Source organism: Tympanuchus pallidicinctus, unplaced genomic scaffold, assembly GCF_026119805.1.
Source record: "Tympanuchus pallidicinctus isolate F22 unplaced genomic scaffold, pur_lepc_1.0 scaffold5, whole genome shotgun sequence".
Classification (NCBI taxonomy): domain Eukaryota; kingdom Metazoa; phylum Chordata; class Aves; order Galliformes; family Phasianidae; genus Tympanuchus; species Tympanuchus pallidicinctus.
The window spans coordinates 3,321,950-3,346,270 of NW_026294769.1; the positions used below are offsets into that span (position 1 = coordinate 3,321,950).

General features: G+C 35.8%; 1 long non-coding RNA gene across 1 annotated transcript in view; it reads right to left on the minus strand.

Moving 5' to 3' along the window:
• Positions 1–11,116: 11,116 nt before the first annotated feature.
• Positions 11,117–24,321, minus strand: part of LOC128091285 (uncharacterized) — a 38,459-nt gene continuing 25,254 nt past the window's right edge. Inside the window, exons 2-3 of the long non-coding RNA XR_008211330.1 lie at positions 18,571–19,485; positions 11,117–11,479 (exon numbers count right to left, since the gene is read on the minus strand). This is a non-coding gene — a long non-coding RNA (uncharacterized LOC128091285). The remainder of the gene's footprint in view (positions 11,480–18,570; positions 19,486–24,321) is intronic.

Genomic DNA, 24,321 nt, shown 5'->3' on the forward strand with positions numbered 1-24,321 from the left:
ATATGACTGTAGGGGAATGGAGAAAAAAGCACAAACATAAATCAGTTTTCTTAAATGCAGAAACTGATAAGTTTAAAGAGACAGCAAAATACATTTACTTATCTACAAAGGAGTGAAAATGCCTCATGGAGAATTGTTTATAGATGTCTGTCAAAAACACACTGTTTATCTAAAGCAGGTTGGTTTGGAGAAGGGCTTCTCACCTGATTAGAGAAAAATTATGACTTCTAGATTTTTCATATTACTATAAGGAAAGTTGAAATGATGTGTCATTATTCATCAAGATATGTTTGCATTCTTCAAGAATATCGTATTCAATAAATCCTAAATTCTACTGTTCACTACAACTACAGTTATGATTTGATGAGCTGCACTGAGAATCTTCTTCAGTGATAACAGAGTATACCATGGTTAGATGAGTTATTTGCAGTTTTCTGTCTGTGGTATAAAACTTTTGAAAAGCTCATCAATTCAGAAGCAAAGCATTTTGAGATACATTACAAATTCATGAATAGTGATGGAAGAATAAGGGAGAATATGAGGCTAAATTGCCTTCTGGAGGGACATATTGAGAAAGTTAATGGTCGACATATTTAAGAATGAGCAGTGGATTGCTATGCTTTTGTATTTACTATTGCTACAAGATTTAGAGTCTAATTCACACTAGTACAGTACTGTTAAATCTATAATTTTAGGATGACTCTTAATATTTTCCCAGAAACCCAGGCCCTGGAGTAATAAGGCAATTATCATGAAGACAGTATTACTATATAAAGAATAAACCTTCATTTGTTTGTCGACTGTTCATGGGCTGGTTCAGCCCAGTGACTAGTGGGATGGAAGGATTTTGCAAAATCCACACCTCCAGAAAAGGGAACCAGGGGACCCAAAATAATTAAGAACAGCGACAACAATCTGAGGAGAAACAAAATAATTTATTCAATTTATTCTTAACATAGTTCCAAATGCTCACTCAGTAGTTCTGGTTGATAAAAAAAAATTAAAAAATAAAGAAGAGATATGTTTTTTTTTTTCTGATTATCTGAAAAGCAACAGTGATAGGCACAGTTAATTCTACCTCTTTGCCTAGAATCACTACTGAATAGCAAACTGAATATTTTCTCAATGCGAAAGGTGTAGTTCACACCCAGCTTTGAAAAAGGAACAACTTGAAGCATGCACAAAAATCATGTTTTCAATGCCCAAATTATAGCCCCATACATTATGAGTTGCCCACGAAAGTTATATTTACACCTTTTCTGCTCTTTTTACTCCAAAAGTAAAAACAGATGAACAGCAATTAAGAAAAACAAAAGAAAAAAAAAAACAAAATCCTTTGTATCCCAACACTTTATTGCTACAGCCAACACTGAAACAGAATAAAAAATGAATTCTAGATAAACTCTGGGGCATTTATTTGACAGACAGATTATAAAGAAAGGATAATAACTACTGTCAGTACTGACAGGAATCCTGTGGATCACAGTTGTTTCTGCTGGACAATGAATAATCTGAAGGATGAGCTAACCGCTTGTGGAAAAAAATTATCAACAGACCCATTATCACATCCAGTGGATGCTTTTTTTTAAAAAAAGATAGCTCTAAGTGGCATCACAAATATTTTTCTTGTGCACCTGAAAGAAAGAAGCCTGGATGCATGAATCCTTCCCTTTCACAACGCAACATGCAACTTAATTGCACTGGTCTTTCTACATACTCGTTAAACCAGCCAGCCCTTATAAATTGATTAGTATCAACTTTCATAGTGCACTGTGCTTTAAAACCATATACATACTTGACAAAAACCTTAATTTCACTAGTCAGTACTCTAGAGAAGTCCAGCGTAGCTTCTCCCTGCATTAATAATAGTTTATGACTCATACTTTATGATCCACGCTTTCTCAGCAGGATCAGAAGTGATAAAATGATGATAATGGACATTTTCTGATGCTTCCCTACCTAGGAATCCTCCTTTCTGAACAGATTTTTAACATTTTTAGTATTTTCTATTTCTCTTTTAGCCACTTACAAATCAGAGTTATACCGAAGGACAGCTCTCATTCTTCTCCTCTAGTATCCTTGTGGAACATTATTTCTAATTCTCTTTTGAATCAAGAACCACAAAATGGAGGAAAACTCAGAAGGAACTATAAAATGAATTCATTTAATCCTCAAAAATCATTAACCTCTTAAACTCTTGTTTTCCTTTCCCTATATTTTTTTCATTCATTACTTAATTCAGAATAATAATAATAATAACAATAATAATAAAAACAAACAAGCAAACAAACAAAAAACTGGCTAATGCTTGGCCAAAAAAATAAAGACTGAAAATTGGCTACATTACTAGTGCTCTCCGTTATCCTGAAGATACAACAGAGTATGTGATGTCAATAAATACCACAGTTTACCAATTTAAATTGATGATTTATGATTTACTTTCTCAATTACAAATAGAAAGTTAAAGAAAAGAAAGATTAAGCTTCATGAGGCATTATTACTTGAAGTGAATACTGTCAGTGTTGCTGACTTAAAGATCCCAAGTCATTTAAAGGTCATTGTGACTGGAATCAGTTTGCCAGTTCAGGCCTACTGGCTCATTTTTCTCCCCTGAGTACTATGTGGAATGTACAGCTACTGATATTTTGTAGAATTATATTGAGGTGCTGATGGAAGTAGCCTTAAAGGTGACACGACCATAATGGGAAAAATTACTGACAAAGAATGGCTGCTAAAGCACTGACAGAAGGCAATGCCTGCCAGCCAGTGGGTTGCTAGTCTGGGAAACCAGCCTGTGATACAGAAGAATCCTTGACAAGGCACCACTGACCTCTTAGTGAAGAGTGAACTGAGTACTAAGAACATGAGACATCCAGATGATACCACTGATAAAGGCTAACATAAGGAATTGCACTGGCAACAGTTTTTCTTTGAGAAGAAAAATAGCCTGGAAAATAGGCTGGGAAAGTAGGAAATGACAAACGCTATTGGGCACTTTATCTGAAAGAAAATAAAATAGTTTTAGAAAGACATTTTTTTTTTTTTTCTGAGAGAACAGAAAACATCATATATCGATTTTCACAGGTGGAAAATAGAAATTATCAGCATTTTTTGACTGCTCTGAGAGTAGTGTCTTACACCCTCTTATGTCTCTGTGATGTAAGAAGGTCTTGTTTCCTATCCAAAATGAAGCTTCTCTCTCAGAAATTCCTGAGCTGAGTAAAATTTACCTCTTCCTACAAGACTTTCTAAACAAATTAAAACTTTGCTGGGGATGCTTGTCCACCTCCAAACTTCAGGACATAGATCACCTTTGAAATGAGCTATCATTTGTTATTTATTTGGTCCCGCCACTGGGCTCAGTTCTGGCAGTTGGTTTCTTCCGCAATTTTTCTTTAGAAACCCACTTCTGAAACCTGTTTGACCCCCCCCATGCCTCACTTCTCCATTTGGTTTGAAAGTGCTTCACATTGGTAACACTTTGAGAATTTTTATATAGAAATATATGTAAGTAAACCATCAGTCGTATATTTGATACTTTACTAATTATGTTTATAGTAAGCTGTAATATTAACATAAATATAATTGTTTTTGAACTATTAATTGCTGTGATGTTACATGTATACATGCATTATTAGTCACAGACATACTTACTAGTGACTTGTGACTCATGGACTGGAGAAATTTAGGAAATAAAGCCTCCATGTCTTTGCATATTTTACAGAATCCTACAAAACTTCTATTGTGAGTTCAGTAAACCTATTGGCTGTACAAAATACTGAAATAAAAGTTTTCTTATAATGTTGTAATAGAAGAATAGTGCATGTTTTGCTATGATATACAGTGTGCATTTCTGGAACTAAATCAAAAATTAGCTTTTCAATTTATATGACTGTAGCAGTTCAGACCGTCTTTCACTAGGCACTGACTCCTAAAACTGATTCCCTTTTGTTGGTTTTCTTACACATGCACATAAAGATGCTCCCCTCCACAAGGTCAGACTGCCCATATAATTGCAGAGACCAACCTCCCACAGCATTACAGAATAGAGATGTGCTGATGATTCAGTGCAACATTTTTCCATAGCATAAACCTTAATGTAGCATGTAAAAGTCCGACTGAACATTACCACATTCAGGCAAAGCTCCAGATCAGTGATTATCGTAAGGCCTTAATAGGAAAGAAAGACTGTTCACATTTCTGTGACCTACTTGAATCTATCCAGACAAAAAAATATCAGTAAGCCTTCAGCATACAGCTTCTTAATTCTTCCCTTTCAGGAGTACGTCTGCCACCAGGAAAAAACAAATGAATAAACATTTCCAATCTTCTTTTGCATTCTCTCAGTTTTGTTGTCTGGGGAGGATTTTGAATATAACAATAGTTTTCTGGTTTTACTTTTGTTTGTTTTGTTTTTAAGTTATAAAGTACATGACTATGATATCTTATAATTCCTTTTCTGTTATCTCATCATATGTCAGTATGAATGATGATGAGAAAGTTGATTCTAAAAACCTTAGGAGAAGGAAAAAAAAACAACACTATTTTGATCAGTCCACACTGTGTAATCTTTCACCTACAAGATTAATATGTTCTTTGAAGGGCAATGAACTTGCATAATTTTGTCAATCAAGTCTAGTCACACTTTCTTCTTGGTTAATAAATTGCAGGGAAAGAAAATACAATCAAAGGTTTAAACAGAAATTATAATGAGAAACAAACATGATATAAATCATTCACAATCCAAATGCTATACAAAAGAAAGGGAAAAGAAAGTTTCTAACACAAATCACATTTCTCATTTGAAGGCATCTACTTAAATATTATAAAAAACAGTATATTGTCATTATGTTGACACCACATATTTTAAATACTGCAAAAATACATAAAATGTGTAAAATTATACAGCTTAATTTGGCATATTTTTAGTTTAGTAGTATTACAAATGAAAACCTGGAAATCATTTCAGTTGTGTTTTTCATCTACATATACATACATATTTTCTTAACATTTGGAAAGTATGTGAAGGAAGCATAAACATGAAATCTAAAATACACTGCAGCACAATTCCTGTGTGACATATTCTCATGGCATTCAGATGGCATAATCCAATTCTTAATGTGCTTGAAATGTGGATGGGAAAAAAAAAAGGCTAAAGTGAATGGCTTTTGTTGTGAAAAGAGGGAATAGGTACAAAAACTATTCTGAGATCTTTCATTTTGACACTGAATGTAATCTTTGTGGAAATTTTAGGCAGGAGAAGAGGTAAAAAAAAAGAAAGTTCTGGAAGATATTAAGGCATTAGAAATCCTGAGTTCTCTCTACCATATATGAACATGAATTACAGCAATAAAGACAGTAGAAATAAATAAAACAAATAAAGTGAGGGAAAAAAAAAAAGAGAGAGAAAACCAATTGAAAGCAAACTTTTTTTCTTCTTCCTTTTCCCTTTCTTTTACTTTCTCCTTCCTTTCTTTTTTTTCTTTTCCTTTTGAAATAAATAAATCCAGCATCGTTCTTCTGACTGAGAAAGGGTTTCACACAGGGGCACATGCACAGACACAAAGAATAAATCAAAACAGATAATTTAGATACTTCTACAGTTTCGTAGACATGATTTCCAAAGCATGCAGGAACACAACTATTACCTACCTCCCTAAACACTTCTCATTTGTTCTCTTTAGAGAACTAAATGGGTTTAACTAGCTGAGAACGGATGAATTCGCCCAAGAGATTCTAGATCATGCGCAATTATTTACCCGAGATAGATCATGAAGGTAGTATAGCTCACTCGAATAGTCTGAAATGTCAAATGAGACAAGCCTATTTATATTCTTCAGAAATGAAATCCTCAGAATGTGTAGGTCTAATAACACCTATGTCATGTATAAAAATGTAGTCATCACAAAACAAAACAAAACCCTGAAAGATAAAGAAGAAGGGAAGTATACTATATTTTGCACTCCCCAGCTAGAATGAGCAACTTGAATATATAATACTCACGAGCAATTTTAGGAGATATAAACTAGCAAGACAATACAGTATTTCAACTATCTGTACAATCAGAAGCGAGTACATGTTTCTAATAGTAGTTGACTGATCTTGAAGGATAGGTGAAAGAAAATTTTTTCTCACTCAGATTTTGCACGATGTCAAGGCAGGGGAAACATTTTCAGCACTGCTATATTTTCACTGTGCATCTGAAACATGGACAATGCTTGCAGTTGTACACCAAGACTGGTCAATTTCCCATTATTTCAATATGTTCTGAGTTTACTGCCTGAAAGTGTCTGAAGTGAAATTTATTTGCTCTGAGAAGACTTAGGCTCTTGTCTTCTGTATGCTCTCTAGAGTGAGGCATCAAAAATTATACACAGAAGCTGAGCAGTCACCTCAGGGGACTGTGATCTAGTGGTCCTCCCTCCATTTTTTTCTATCTGTGTTTTCTGCTTCTTTCATTTGCAGGAAAGTTTAACTGCCACTCGTGGTTAATTAACTCAGGTACAACATAATGGGGCTGCTAACTTCCAACCACCGACACAATCACTCAAAAGACCATAGGTTGTGTCTTTCCATTATATGGTCAAGTGTGATGTGTTGCAAAACAGTAGTAGAAACCCGCAGTACTGCAACAAGAAAAGGCTACTCTGTAGTTGTATATGAAAAGCGTATAACATATAGTAAGAGAATGTTGTACAAATCCAAGAAATAGTCAACTGAAATAAAACATACTTTATTAAACTCAGAACTATCACAGACTGATTCTTTACAAACTGAATGAAAATTAAAATGACTTTCTAATCCTTCAATATAAATATGCTGGAATTAATGAAAAATAATAAAAAAAGTAAGAAATGAAATGATTTTCAGAAGCTAAAATGTTTTAATGACTAGACCTCCATTAATTTTTTTCAGAAACACCTACTTTTCATTGGAATAACTCTTCCTCCACTGAGAGATTTCAACTGAAAACAAACATATTTCATGTTTAACCAATTTTAGTGTTTTATTTTTCAGTCTGCTCCCTTTAATTAAGCCGCATGCTGCATAAGAAAATACAGAAGATTTTCTGAATAATAATTATATTTCCCTTTAAGTCCCGTAGGTCATTAAAATATGATTAGCCAAAGGCTTTTCTTTGGTGGAATGAATAATACACATCAAATACAGAGATCCATTTAAAAGAAGTCTATAATGATTACCTTATTGGGATTCAGTTAATGAGAAAAATCCATCTCTGTTGGTTCAGCAATATGAGTGAAGAGTTCAATTCCCAAAGAAGCACAGCATGACAAACACAATTCACAACACCTGGGCTATCAAGTTAGCCACCTCATACTGTGGAGTCTGCAGGCTAGTAAGAAGCACATGGGTATTCCTGCTGAGTATATTAACTAAAGTCTCCACTTCTTAGTAATTTTTATTAGATTATTTTAAATTAGCTCTGTACTTCAACTTAATAAAAAATGCATCTAATTTCCATAGCAATTTTTTTTTTTACTAACTTGTAATAAACGAATGTACTAAAACATCAGCAAAAATAGATTTTCATTTCAGTTTGGATGTAAGCAAGCATCAGATAAATCTGTCCATGGAAAAAAAAGGATATGCAGCATTAAATCTCATACTTAGTATTGCTAAATCCTCCTTTTGAGGATTAGCTATAGTTTCAATTAGAAAAAAATGTTGTAACCACAATTATCAGTATTTGTGGGCTTAAGGGACCTAGTTTTTCAGTTATGGTCAATTAAGACCATCAGGAAATGTGGAAATATATTACCCATTTTCTGGAAAAGTCTTTCAGTCAGAAATGCTCTGAAACTATCTCACATTAATGGAAGTCATACTTCAGCAACACCTCAAATACCTCAACTTACATGACAATGTGTTCTGAAAAATCTTGTGAAATCCTAGTGCTGTCCTTACATAACATGGTAAGAGGGGAAAAACCCAAACTTTACAGACCTTCATAATCAATGAATTCTTTTTTGGTCCAGCAAGTTGCAGTTAAAAATAATTCCCAGGTTGTGTTTGAGTTCCAAGAGCTCTAACAGTAATCACAGAAGCTGTGAACATCTCTGTCAAAGTGATTCAAGCTAACTAGCACACTGCTCATGGTTATGTACACACAAAACTTGGCATGTTCCAATGCTCTCCATGCAAGAAGGGAGAGTGACTGTGATCTATTCTGTAAGGCCCACAGGGTAGGAACCACATAAAAAAGAAGGTAAAAAGTAATAAGAAAACAGAAAGATGTTTACTTGGTAGATGGGCAGCTCAATGGACTACATTATGATTTTTAATGGTGCAACCAACTAAATATGCAGAAGTTTCTCAAAGAATAACCTTTTGAACTTCCTTCTTGCAGGTTAATTCTAAATACATGTTAAAAGTCTGCCTAAGAGTTTAGCTATTGGAACAGTTTGGATACATGGGAGAAACGTTTTGGCCAAAGACAGCGTCCAAACAGACCATATATAAAAGCAGACATAGAGATAAAGGGGAAAAGGAAAAATGAAAAAGAAAAAAGGTAAAAAAAAAAAATAATAAAAAAAACAAACAGAAAAAGTGAGAAAAAAGTTGAGAATACTTACCTGAGATTACCTTGGGTTCCTGAGACCTACAGGAAATTCTACAGCAAGAAAGACGCTCAGAACAGGACTCTCAGGGAACAGTTAACAACCTGGACATACACAGAGCCATAGTGCCTGATGGGATGAACTGTGAGTGCTCAGGGAGCTCACTAACATCAGTGCAGGGCCACTCAATTATCTTGAAAAGATCACAACAACTGGAGGAGATTTCTGAGGTTGAAGGGGAAGACCTATGAGAATGTTGCTGGTTTCTCTAGGCAGGGCAAAAAGATAATCCAGGGAACCACAAGGCAGTCAGCCTCATCAGCATTCCTCTAAAGGTGATGGAACAAGTAGAAGTGGTTTCCAGTATTCAGGTCATCAGCATGGATGAACCAATGAACCAACTTGATAACTTCCTATGAAAAGAGAACAGGATTGGCGGAATTAGAGAGAGCAGTGAAGGTTTTTAAACTTGATTTTATCAAAGCTTTCATTGCTTTCTCACAAACAAACTGACAAAGCAAAAAACATAAATTTATGGTAAGCGAGGTGCCATTCAATGCACAAGTACCTAGTGGAATAAATAAAGATGATGAAGCCAGAACCTTATCAGTGATGCCTACTAGGAGAAAAAGCACTAGGTACATATTGCAGTATGAGAAGTCCCCCCTACGCATAAATAATAGTAATAATAATAAAACAATCATGGCAAACAAAAAGCCTTTTTCTTTTCTTTATCTTTTTTTTTCCTCCACAACTGTGAAGTGGCCAAGCACAGCATTTAGACAAAGGTGAAGACTTCTTCCCTGAAGATACTGAAAAGGGATAAGAAACTTCTAAGTAAATGGGTTGAACTAGATAATTTCTAGCTGTTCCTTCCATTCTCAGTGATTGTTCGATGATTTTTTTCTAATCATGTTATAGATATAGAAAATCAGGTCTCTCACTGCTAGCCAACAGATGCTTACTTCATTTTTCTATCCAAAAGTGGCACAGTTCTCTCACAATATTTGGACTTTATCATGAAATAGTAAAATAAGAATGCATTTGAATGTCTATTTTTAAGCAATTATATCAAAGATGTTTTCTGTGGAAAATTAAACAATATTTTAATCTAACGAAGATTGAAGAAAATATTTTAATGGATGCAGCAGAATAACAGATGTCTGCATATGAAGCAAATATTACCAGAGTAAATTGTAACTCATTTCACATTTCTGCTATAGCTATTTTGAACAACTACTGAGCTAGATAAAGGTCATACCTGTTTACTCATCACTATGTCACTTCATGTTTAATCCCCCTGCAAGCATACACACATACAAGTACTGCAACGTGATTAAAGTTTCAACTAATTACATCTTGAAACAGTTTGAGAAACAGCAACTAAGTACAGGTAATTAAATCTTCAGCAGAGAATCACTTTAAGTTATAAGTTGCCTGCAAAGTGCAGGTGGTTAGTACAGGTGTCCTGAGCTAAAGGAAGCAAAAATACAAATAAAACAGATGAACAGATAGGTAGATACAGACACATTCTTAGGTATGCAGGAACTATGTATATTCAGTAGTCCTTCAGTTTAAAACCATGAGACCCTATAGGTAAAATAACTTTCAGACAGCAGTTACAATTCATAATAGTATACCTTCTTTATAAGAATACTTGAACACGTTCAATAAAATGCAAAGAACATCTAATTAAGGCCAGTGATATAACATAACCTTGCCAGTTCTAAAAAGGATGAACTGAAATGATAGCAGTAATAAAAAAGCAGTGAAGTTCTGGTGTCTTGATGAAGCTTGAAAGAGCTGATAGAAAAATCTTTTTAAAAGGATTTTTGTTTATGTTATTTAGTAAATGAAGTTAGAAGAAAACGAAATGAAGTACAAAACTTGGTTAAAATCACACAAGAAACTTATGGAGACTTATCTCCACTGGAAATATAATCACAAAGCCCTACAGGATACTGAAAAATTGTCCTTCCTTCCCTCTCCCCCAAAAAACCAAAATGAAAGTTTTTTTTCTTAATAGTAAATAGTAGCTATGAGCTAAACTCTGTTGCTCTTGTCTCAGTTCTCGTTTATACCAAATAACATCTTGTTCCAAATAGCAAGCATCACTGAAACAAGATACCTCTCTGTTGCATTGCCTCCTACGCTACTGACCTTAACCAGGCTGAAAAAATCTTCTCAAACTGGGGATGACTACTACTAATCAAGGATATTTTGATCCTTTTCTCAAGAAGATAGAGCATTTTACTGCAAAAACATCTACTAAAAAACCTCCGTCCTTTAGAAAAAATAACTTGGCTGCCATCTGATCTGCCACTTCACAATACGGCACATGCTTCAAGAGCTTTCAGAGCACACATAGAAAAAGACAGTAATACATTTTATTGATAAAATGTGACAAAAAAAAAAATGAACCATGTTCAAATTTTTCTCAGTAGCTGTCTAAAATACCAGCAACAAGAAGAGAGAAGACAATGTACTTACAATAGGGCCTTGACACGATAACAAGACTAAAACAATTAGCAAATGAACTTCAGTTTGCTAGCTCAGCTCTAGTGACATTCATTCTGACGACTTCCAGTGACATTAAAGCCTTGGTCAGCATGAAAATGAGTTATCTGCACTGGCTTCTCTTTCTGGAAATATCTGTAATTTGCCTTGATGTCAGTCATACAATACAATTTGATCCAACTTCTATGCAAGATTTGATAGAATCAGATAGCAAAGAGCAGAAAACAAATGTTCCATTCTGAATTCCTGACATAAGGATATACTGTGTCAAACTGAGAGACTGAAGAATAGGGATCTGGTTGAATGAAATTCTTCGCTTAGTGAAGTTGATGTACTTTGCCACTGATTTCCCTGGAGTCAGGATTTCATTTTTGAATAGGGAACTGCAAAATGGAATGGCACAGTGATTTATACAGACAGTGCAAGAAGAACTATGAAAAGAGTACTCCAGACTAAACTATAAACCATGGTAGCTAATGAACAAATGGGAAAAGCAAGGACGTTAGCACTAGTGATTTTTAGATGTGATAAAAGCCACACCCTAAAAGGCTTATGATAGTAGCAGAAAGCAAATACACAAGGTACTTTTAATAATACTGAATTTTTGTTTCCTTACTGTAAACATTCTTGCTGAATTTAAGACATTTAAGAAAGGACAAGAAAAAATACTTTTTATCTTACTGACATGTTCACAGAGTGGGATTCTTTAAGCAAATGCCTGATACTGACAATAACCTTTAATAATGCCCACAGAAACAGCAGTTACAACAACAGTAAATAAAAACATATATATGTATTTTTTTTTTTTTTGCACTTATAAAAACACATACATGCTGTTTTCATTATATAAATGAATAATTATTTGAAGGTATTATACATTTAAAATTGATGAAAAAAACTGCAAAAACACATCAAAAATGCATGAAGATGTTATTTCCACTCTCTGCTATTTAAGAAAGAAGGGCTCTTGCAACAGAAATAGAGACGAAGAGATACCCAATTGGCAGAATCTCCTCACATGAAAATAAATTAGCTATGTGCATATAATCAGGAATATACCTAAGTGATAGTACAGTCAAGAGGAAAAAAAAAGAAGGTGCCAAAAGGCTCTGTGAGAGCAAAGAAGCCAATACTCAGAAACCTGTTTCACATGCTATTATAAAACATAGCTCAAATTACTAACAAAACTGAAGAGCCTGAGCTACAGATTAGAAACAGTGAGTTATTACTGCTAATGACAGTGGTGTTTGCAGCAGACAATCAGCATAAGATCTGGATGCCAGTGCACCTGCAAATGTTAAGTAGTACTTTCTGTGAGACAGCTAAAATATCTTCTTTAAATAATCTTTACACGTTTGCGCAGCATGTCCTTTTCACTTTTATAGTCTTTGCTGCATTTTAAACCTGTTAGCACCTCCTGTATGTGCTTCCAGCTGCTTAAATCTAATTTTTCATGAAAGCAGACGTAAAAAAAACACTCTGAACTTTTCTAACAGTAGCAACAATAACAACTACTACAAAAACAAAACAGAAACTTAGGTTTTATCATCTTGCTCACATGATAACAAACCCAACTATTATGTGAGCTCGTTGCAAGCCAATGACCCTGGAAACAGGAATTTAATTTACAAGCAGAAACATCAGAACTTTGAATATTGGGTCTCAGTTATTATGTGGCCGCATCAGCTGTTACTACCTAGACTGGAAGGAAAGTGGGAAGCTGAAGTCTTTGTTATCTGGATCCCTTGATTTTAGGGAAGATGAAGGAACAGGTGATGCATCCCAATTCCCCAAACTAGCTAGTTGGTGGGCTGTAAAATTCTGTGTTGATTGAGTCATACTAAACTTGTCAATAAATCAGTTTAGTGTGACATGGTGAGTACACAGTGTGCAGTCTGATAGGTGTAAGATTTCTGCCTACTTCAGAGAGCAGCTGCGGGAGTCCCTTGTTTACAGCTCTACTGCAGTGTGCCAGGTTAATCTAGACCTCCATTTCTGTATCTGCAATTTTGCAAAGAAACTCCTGGGCAGACAGTTATTCATATGCTTGATTTGCAGGCTCCTGCAATACACATTTAAGCCCTCCTATCTACATGGGTTTCAGTAAGATTTATGTAGGCAGCAACCACACAGATTTAGGAGTCTATGTGAACGCAGTGCATTGTATAATCAATACCTAACATATATTTAGGTATCATATTGGTCATACAGGTAAGTAGGAAAAAAAGGAGCGTTATTTCAGAAATTTGATTCTGAGTGTCAATATTTAAAGTAGCAATATCGCAGAATATTCTGAAAGCTGTAGAACTTTCTATTATTAAAAAATATTATTATTATTAAATATTTATAAAACTCATTAACATTGCATGATCCTTGAAAGACTGTAAAAGGTTGAAGCCCTTTCCTTGAATATTTTAAAATCTAAATTAGGAAAAGATGAGTTATAAATGCATAAAATCAACAAAAGGGGGGAATATAGGAAAGATTAATTCAAACTGAGTACATTAGGAACAAACAATACTTTTGTAATTCATAGAATCGTTAGAGTTGGAAGGGATCTTAGAAGCCCACTTGGTCCAACTCCTCTGTAGACTACAGGGACACCTACAGCTAGCTCTTGTTGCTCAGAGCCCCCTCCAGCCTGCCCTTGAATCTCTCCAGCGACAGGGTATCCACCAACTTTCTGGGCAATCTATTCCAGTACCTTCCCACTTACCATAAAAGACTTCTTCACATCCAATCTAAATCTGCTGCCTTTTAGTTTCAAACCATTTCCCCTTTCATTATCACAGTAGACCTGTGAAAGTCTCTCTCTTTCTCATAACCACCCCCTTTAGAAACTGAAATGCAACTTGCAGGTTTCCCTGGAGCCTTCTCTTTTTCAGTATGAACAATTCCAGCTCTCTCAGCCTGTTCTCACAAGGGAGGTGTTTCATCCTTTGGATCATTTTAGTGGCCCTTCTCTGGATGTGCTGCAATGTGTTCATATCTCTCCTGTTCAAGAACTGCACACCTGGATGCATTACTACAGGTGAAGTCTCACTGGTGCAGAGCAGAGAGGAAGGATCAGCTCCCTCAACCTGCTGGTCACATTTCTTTTGATACAACCCAGGATATGGTTGACCTTCTGGGCTGTGAGGGCATACTGCTGGCTCACATTCAGCTTCTCATCCACCAGTATTCCCAAGTTCTTTTCAGCAGGGCTGTGCTCTTGTTCTTTCATCTTTCAGCATGTATTGACAGTGGGGATTGCTGAGGCAAAAGTGCAAGACCTTGAATTTGAATTACTTGAACCTCATAATGTTCATGGCACAGTGATTGAAAGCAAGACGTGAAAGATGTCCTGGAATGGAAAACCATGAATGTAATCAAACGGGTTATATATAGAATGTGTGTATTCAAAACAAACAAACAAAACAAAACCAACAGTCAGGTCAACAGAGAAACCGGAAGGTTGAAACAATATTTAAAGCAAATTAAAGCTCCCAATCTTCCAATACCATTTTTTCTGCTACAAGAAGTTGAAGTTGGAAGGCTGACATTTTTTTGTAGATATTGCCATAAATTTACTCTGAACAAGTAGCATCATGTCTATCATACCAAGATACTACAAAGATATTTTTTCGGTTCTTAAAGCACCTACTCAGGTATATCACCTGCTCATATATTTTCCTAGATGCTGAATTCAATTTCAGTGGAAATGCCATTCTGTGCTTGCTTTATGTTTACGATTTCCCCCAGGCATGAACCAGCTGTCCAAGACAAGAAACAGTGCTGGGAGAACCTCCACCTGAGCTGTATTTTCTTGTTTCCATTATGAGGAGGAAAAATAAAGCAGCCACCTAGTTACTCAGTGAAAGGAGATATTTTGAAAGAGTATTTGTTGTAACTCCTTCGCTCTTCAGATGAATACAGAAGACAGCAGATTTACTTCTCTAGCAAGCTGCCAATGAAGCAAAGATGACTCAAAATTTTGTCATAAAAGTATAAAAATTGTGAGGATTTCAGCATCTAGCATAGAGGAAAACAGTCCTGGAAATATTTTCATTCTTGGATAGTGCAATTTGCTGCAACACCGGATGGTTTAACAAGGTACAACATTATAAATTAACTACCAAGTCTTCTCAGAAGAAGTGTGGTCTAGTAGAAGAGTAATTGGAATTGTCCCAGGACAGGAGAGTAGATGACAAATAAATGCATCCAAGTCATTTGCAGTGAACTACGTTTTGTCTCAGTACAAAACAAATGTGCTGCAAGTTTTCCGACTGACTCCTCAAGAGGAGGGGAAATACCTGAATAATTATCAGGTAAGCACAAAGGAAACATTCCCATGGTAGTGCTTTCATGGGCATAGAGAATTAAAAAAACAACGAAAGAGAAGAGAACCACATACTTTAAGTGGTGTGTGGGAGAGTCGAGGCCAAACTGCATGCTTTTTTCATTAGTAAAGAAGGAGGAGATACGGGAGATGGAGAGGTCAGCTTGGTCTCATCGAGTCTCAAGTAATTGATAATGAGGCTCTAGAAAGGAGGTAGAGGGTCTGAATAAACAGGGGTGTTTTATACCTAGCCATAAGATAAATTCTCTGCTGATTATGAAGACTTGTTATGGAATTTGCTTGCTTTCTAGCCAATGGATTATTAGTGGAAATGTAGTGAATATGCATGTTAGAATATAAAAGGCTTGCTTTAGAAAGTAGAGAGAGAGAGACATACGTCATGATCATGATCAGTACACCAATAAAGAAATCTTCCTGGCAAGAGAACCCTGTATTGTGTTACTAACTCGCAACAGTGGTAAAACATAATTCAAAATCCAGCTCAGGACACTAGTTACAGGGCAAAAGATAAAAGCTCTTAAAATTATTATGTCTAACTCATAGATTAAGAAAGGAAATTAGCTGCATGAATATTTTTTTTCTGGTACCCTGGATAGCCACTTAATGAAAAGTTGATCACTGTTCACTCACAGTAGAAGTAAAGAAGTGCAACTGATATATTTGTGACACCAGAAACTAACTAACTAACTAAATAAGAAGTCAATTCATTGCCTTTGCAACACAGATAATCAGCATTTTTTGTAGTAATGGATCCTGACTTTTCCTTGATTATTAGAACATACAATTCCCCACACCTGGTCTTTAAGCAAATGTGCCTTGTTTGCAGCCTAATAGGTTGCAGTGTTTGTTGTTTACAAAACCTTACACAACATACACAAATGTATGAGGTCTAAACACAGAAGACCCTCACACTTTAAAACATTCTACTTGCTACTGTATTTGCATAGAGTTCATATATCAAGATAAACCACAACAAATGAATGATTTCTAGCTAATTTTTGTAACTATGGGCTTGTCCCCATACATTGTTGGAATCAAAGAAATCCTGTGACAGGCATTCTGAAGAATACTGGTCATTTTATTGGACTGATAAATCAGGTCACAGGATAATTTGTATCTATTACTCTACAGAATGATAGAGAATTAGAGTAACTACTTCTTGGTCACTGTCTGGATCAAACCTGTGAGGGAGTGGTTTACTTATTTATTTTAACTTACATAAGTCATTCTGAAAATAATGGCTCCTATATACTTCCCTGGAAACTGCAATGGATACAAAGAGTATAATTACATGATTTGATAGAGGAAATTTCATCTGCAAAAGACTATTTTTCAACATAGTCACTATCATTAGCCAATTTGCTCTTCATCTTTTGATGTGACAACTGTGCGTTGCTGTGTGGAACATGGTTTGTCATTCACATTACTGCAACCATGCTACCATCTGCCTCAACGCTCACATGCACTGTTTTGGTCTCAGCAATCATCGATTAATGTCAGTGGATGTCATTTTTTCCACACGGAGGAATTCAATGAAACACCTTTGCTTCATATGCACCACCATGTCAGATGCCATTTTAGTCAAACTTCCCCTCTACTGCCACTTGTCACTTAGCAACAAAATGTAACAGAATATTGGTGGTAAGGTTTAGCCTCTTCACTGCCATATCATCAATATCTGCCTCTGACATTACAGGCAAACATAATAAAATGGGAGCATTGCTTTCAAAGAAGCACTCACATGTATTTAAGAGCTTGACATGCAGCAAAAAAGAGATGGGTTTTAACGTTTTAAATGAGAATAATTAACGTGTAAAACAGCTATTTCCCATGAAGCAAAACAAGACATATATTACTATAAATATGTTGGAGTTTACTCCTACCAGTGACTCATAAATCACTGTGCATTTGTTCCTCTCTCTCAGTACGTTTATTAGCAACACATGTAGGTGGAACATTATACCAAAGTCTATATTTGTGCAGAGGCATTCAAAAGGTACAATGACTTCCTACAAGTTAATATGATTTTAGTGCATTTTTAGCATTCTACATCTTCTTAATTACATACAAAAAATTTTGTACGGACTTCTATATGGGAACTACTGAATCATAGCCTGAACCTCTGATTGATTACCTGAGGCAAGCAATGAGTCAGCCATGGGAGCACAGGTGAAGGTAATTCACCTGTGCTGCCAAAAGGGGTGGAGCCTGGCTCTACCTCTCCTAGACCCATTTAAGATCTGACTACCAGTGGGGGAAGAATCTCTTCTGGAGGTCTGCTCTGCTGGAGTTTCATAGGTAAGCCTAGGATATGGGTAAGTGTCCCATCTTTTCTGCTTTGGTGTAATAACTTTGTAGCCAAGTTCTCTGGTATACCTCATTTGTATATTACATAACATCTGTATATTCATTGACTGTACAACCTCTGAGCTGCAAAATCCCCAAAACGCATAGGGATTAGGAGAGGGGGGGTAATAAAATAGTAAGGACAATAAGAACTCAAGACAATAGTTCAGATATGACTTCACTTCAATTTGTTACATTAAATAAAGAACATGTTTGAAATTAAGGTTTGGAATGTGTTTCCAAGTGGTTGCTTGTGTTGACAAAAATAAGCATATGGCAGATGTGCATGAAATGAGAATAATTTCATTAGCGTAATATGGACAGCCCTCCAAGTCCAGGATATTGTAGGCACATAACAAAACCTTATCCACAGGAATAGTAGTTTTTAATGGCAAAAAGAAATTTTAATTTTATATTTTCTGCAAAGGATCAAATTATCTCAATGTAAATTACTTGCATTTTCTGCTTAACCTCTCTTTACTGTTTCTGTGAGAGCTTTCCTACCTGTATGCTTTTATTTAAACAGATAAGCTTTTCTCATAATGCAAACAGGTGATCTAAACTCAAAATTCTAACTTGAGCCTTTAATTTATATATATACTGTACCTACATAGAGGTGCTCAGTTACCTAAACCATCTGTATCTTAAAAATGGCTAGTATAAAATGTAAAAAAAAAAAAAAAAAAACAAAAAAAACCTATAAAATCCACATCAAATAACAGTTTAAAATACCTATCAAGGATACAGGTGAAGAAATTTAAAACAAAAATAACTGCTTAGATCACTTACCTCAAAAATCCTTTCTGCTCCTCATTCGGTCACCATTTTGTCCTCCAAACACCATTTTTTTTCTGGAACAGTGTGAATATATTTCAAGCTTTGTGTCAGATGTATAACTACTATGAGGTCTACCAGAAAGCTCTTGGCAGGAAAACTCATCTCCTGATTTGCTTTAGACATCTTCAGTAATACTTATCTAACTGCCTTTGGGTGAAGAATATAAGTCCATGTGGCAAACACTGACTTAAAGAAGGTTTGCAATTAAAGATTTTTCAGCCCCATAACTTCAAAAGAGAGCTTGATCAATCCTTTAATTTCAGCGAAGACTGCTGTATATTTCCAAGACATTATTGAAAAGGAAATGCTTTGCTTTTAGTATAAGAGCTTCCTGAAAAGTAGGAGATACAGTAGTTATCAAACATGATTGTATTCCTTACATGTTCTTCTGTGCTGTCTTCTCTTCTAAAACAAAAGTTACTAGCTATACTACACCTGTTGAGATGGAGTCAGTTTTCTTCGTAGTAGCCTGGGTAGTGATGTATTTTAGACTTCTGGTAAGAACAAAGTTAATACACAAAACTTTTAGCTCTTTATGAACAGTCTTGTACAGAATCATGGTCTTCTGTGCTTCTCATTCTATCCCCAGAGAGGAGGCTGGGGTTTGGCAAGAGGATCAAAAATAAAACTAGGTGGGTAGATTTTCCAAAATAGTTGTTTCTCAGAGAGTAGTTAGGGATTGGCCTGCTGGCAATGTATTTCTTCTGCATATATTGGGTTTTCTTTTTTTCTTCTGTTTTTCCTTTTCACTCATTAGACTGTCTTTATCTTGACCCAGTATGAGGGAATGAGTGGCTAATAGGTGTGTAATTGCTGGCTGGGGTCAGTTCACCATGCTGGCAAAGCTGCTGAAATTGGCTAGAACAGCTAACACAGTGAAGAACAAGATGAGATGAGAAAATCACGAGTAAAGCACTATGAAGCACAGCTAGCAAAAGAGATATGATGCACAGTTAGTGGGAGCAGTGAGCAGAGGGAATAGTTGTGTGAAGCATGGATATGCAGATGAGAAGCAGAGCAATGAGAATCACAATGTCAAGCAGAGAAAGTAGCTTCATGAGAAGCAGCAAAATCAGAGCTAGGTGAGATCAGTAAGTCTTACCACCCATCAAGACTTGAAAAATTTTGAACAGTGAGTGCCAATTATTACAGATGAGAAAAAACAAGTAGCTGACCTAGCAGTTTCCTCCCCTAAAGAAAGCAGTAAATTACCTTTGGTACAGTTATTTTAAAATTAAGAAACAGTCTTTTTAGAGTTTTCTTGCACTCATTTATTAGAAGTGTATTTATTAAATACTTTATTTCCATTTCATAGCTGCTTGATATCCTTCCCTGTAAAACACTTTTTTTGTTTCAATTACATCCTGTATCAACTTCAACATAGGTAGCTCTGAAAGTAATGCTTCCTACTTATTTCTATGGAAATGGAAAGATAAGAAGACCACATTAACTCTGTCTAGTAGAGAAAATTGTCTGCTACAAAGCACTGTTTTTCAACACAGCACCTCCAGAAGTGAGCCACTGTTTTCACTGCTGCTGAAATGCATCACCCACCTCCCCACCATGCTCACCTCCACATCTGCTTTGGTCTCTGCAAACATTCAACAAGCACTGATGAATGTCAATGGTTGCAATGTTTTCTGCATGGATGAATTCAGTTCCACACTTCTGCTTCATATTCACCTCCATGTCAAAATCCACTTTATCAGACTACCTCTCTACTACCAGCTGTTGCACAGCAACAAAATGTAATGGAATAATGACAGGAAGGTTAAATCTCTACTGCCATATCACCAACATCTGCCTCTGAAGTCATGAGTCAAAATAATAAAATAGGATGCATTACTTTCAGAGTAGCCTTCCTATGGAGGACTGTCAACCCAAAGTGTTTGACTGTTAGGTGAAAAATCCCTTATGGAATGCAGTGTATACTACTGTCACATGTTAATCTTCCACAAATTTATACTGACTGAGGTGAAGATGAGAGCAAGTAGGCCAATAAAAAATTAAAGGAACTTGGCATGGTTAACAACGCAAAAGGCCAAGAAGAAGATAGAATCATTCTCTGCAAATAAATCAGGATGGAAAAAAAAAGAGAGAGAAAAAAGTAATTCAGATAAACAAAGAGGCTGGCAGATGAACAAGCTCTGAATAAATCAAGATGGCGGCTAGAAGCAAGCTCTCAATCACTGACAGCAGGAGGATCTGAAACAACTCCCTCAGAAGGTGCAGTTGGATCCAGGCCAACAGTATTTATTCTATTACAGGACACGGTCCCCCATGCACTGTATCTGCAGAAAGATTTAATTTTTCCTCTGAGATTGTCAGCTTTTTCTTGTCTGGTAAGCAACGGAATCTTTAGTCTATCTTGCTCAGTACTGTATCATAAGGCTGGCTTGGGAACACTGAAGGAAAAAAATACAAATTCTTAAGTATTCCTCTCAATAATCTTATCACAATGCTTTAGCTTCCACTGTCAACATATATTTTTGAGTTCTAGTAATACAACAGTATCTCACTATGATGCTATTGCACAGATTTCTATACCACTCAACTGTAACTCCTGCTATTTGCAGTGCAGAACCATGCCCCTCTACATGTCCCATGACTACTGATACTGTCATGGGAACTAGCAGGGAGCAATAGGGAATCCACCAGCAGAGGATAAGTGGTTGAGAGGGTCTTCCAAAGATCACCAAATGGCTTAATAAATCCACTAACTCCCACTCCGGACACACTGGCAGGGAAATCACCCCGGAAAGGCTTAAACGTTCTCCCCTACCACAGTTATTTTGGCACTATGAATTTAGCTTTTGCAATACTTTACTGAAGAAAAAAATAAAAAAAGATTTGAAACCTCAGGTAAAACTCATCTACCCATTCTCTTTCCATTCTGTATTGCTACTCTAGCTGGCCTATCACATAATAGGATAAAAGAGGCATTTAACTCAGGAGACGAAAAGAAAGAAGAAAAATAACATTTCTTTGATACTACAAATCCTAAAGAGAAAGTAATAGCCTAAACTACCTGCACTTGAGATGAATTAGCCCATATTTCTTCTGAGCATAACCTGAAAACTGGCCTGGTATTACTTTTTGCTCATAACCATCCAGACATGTTTGGCATTTAACACATGCTATTTTGGAAAAGATTCTAATCTGCTAAATAAGTTTTAGGCTTATCTGACAAGGCATTTGTCTTGCATACTGCTATCTGCAGATGGTGTGATGAAAAATTTAAAAAAAAAAAAAATCAGGATCTCTTCCTTGCCTACAAGAAGCTCCCTCTCCACTTATCTTGGCAGGTATAAGGTAGGATGTAAAATTTGGCACAAGGGCTTTTGATCTCTAAATTGCTAACTTTCTATTAAACCTCATAATTTTATTTTAAAACTATATGTAGAAGAGATATATACAATTGAATTTTAATTTTCAGATTCAATTAGTTGTTCAGGGAAAGGAGACTCTTTCTTTAAAAAAGGAAGAAGCAAAAGAAATTTTTTTTTAAGCAAAAAAAATAGCCTAGGGATATTGTGACCATCTCAGGCAGCAGGCAGCCTCAACAGTTCTAGCAATTAGGCTTGTCAAAATCCCCTGTCAGAAACTCCTGCTGCTCTAGCAACAGCAAGTGCCAGCAGGCAGCTGTGTTCCCAGAGACTGCAAATATAAACCCAGCAGAAGACAACTAGGTAGTGCTTTGTGGATGATGAAGGAAGTCAGACAGATGTACTCCTTAATAAACTACTTCTGTGAACTAAGAGCTGCAGGGAGCTTAAGCTTTTATGTTTTTATTTGCATAATGGCCAGCATAGGTTCTCATTTCACAAAAGGAGATGGACTTCCCTGCCTGGAGCCACCATGGTCTGAATCAATTACCCCATCACACACGCGGCACAGTGCACTTAATATCATTACCCCTTCTGAAAAACTGTATCTTGTCAGAAGTGTGAGATAGCTCAGCAGTAGTGTAGATGGGCTTGATATAGATCAACTTCATAAGGTGTGAAAAAAATTGGTGAGGTTCATTGGAAATTAACATTAAAAATTCACTTGATTTCTGTCTATTTGTACAGCATCTTAACTTCATCAAGGAGCAGCTCAACTGGCTTAGGCAAACATCTCCAACTACATTACAAATGTGTACAGAAATAGATGTATACAGTATATTACCCTAGAACATCAGCCTTTTCCAACAACTGTTCCTAACCATACCCTGAACTTAGTGCAAACACAAGATAATAAATTTTTTTTTAATAGAATAAAGGTTCTCCATGTTCAAAAAAATAAGAACACATCTGCCTATTTCAACTCTTCATGTAATTGTGCTGATACAACCTAATTATTCTTTCTTTCCACCTCCAACCTAAGATTCGCTACCTCTATCAGTGCAAACTTTGAAACAATTTTTATACATGGGCCACAGTGGCTGCAAAAACCACTGCTTTGGTACAATCCTTTCTTTAAAAATCTTGTTAAATATAGTAGATTATTTAGATTTTGATTTCTCATGCTCATGTTCTTAATAATCGTTAATTCCTAGCAATAATGAAGTGATACATCACGTGATTCCAACAAGCTAGCGGAAAATGTGAGGATATTCTAAGGAAGAAAGACAAAACTAATTGAATACATGTTGAGTGATGGTACTGAAATTTATTTTGTAATATTCATTCTTAGAGTGAATAAATAAGATCATAGTGATTCAATTATATTCATACATTCTTTAAAGTTACTTGGAAGGAGTGTTCATTCAATTCAACTGTGCTGTGAAAATATCATGCTTGAGGAAGATCTGCTAACAATGGGAGTAATTGTACAGCAAGTATACACCACAAGAACATGCTTTGAAAATGAGAGATTTTAAGCTGTATTCAAGGCTTATCCTCTTAACAGAGAATAAGAGACTTAGAGTATCCAGAAGTCCTAAGCTGAGAGTATAGCTGCTTTAATTTACTGCATCAGTGCCTAGTGTAAGTGATTCAAGTCTGGTTGTTGTTTTCTCCTTTCAGTGTCTCTAACTTACTCAACATGCAGTTGAGCAAGAGAAGAGAAAAGTATTCTACTATTCTCTATCTACTATTCTACTATCAAAAATAACACCCCTCCTAAGAAATAATCCCAGATCTGTCATCTGTTCTGAGGATCTACCCCTTGAAATTAGTGGGTGATTTAACTACCAACCAGGCTTTAACAAGCACTACAGAGCCTTCAGGCTATTTCTAAGGCACACAATAAAAAAGGACAAAGAATAAACTCAAACTCCGCTAGATTTAAGCTTGCAGCATGGAATAGTCACAAAACGTGAATGTTTCAGATAAAATAACAGGATGACAAGATTCTGATCTGAGTCTTGAAGTATATTGCAATTAATATTTATGAATAAATAAGGAGATAATCCAGCCAGCTTCACAATTATCTTCATCTTGTACTGAAAAGGACTAATTTTACCGCAATTTGCAGATAAAGGCTGTCACCATTCAACCATAGGCACAAATCCCTAATTGCCTTGCAGTGTCACCTGTAATTCTTCTCCAAGTATTTTTTTCCTGTGTGTGTGTTAACCCAACACATTTGTACACGTGTCAGCAAGGATGCAAAACATTTTTAAAATTGACAAACGTTAAAAAAACAAAGCAAAATAGACATCTATACAGCAGTGCTTCTCTGTATATAGTTTCCTGGTCATTGAAAAAACATCTAGTG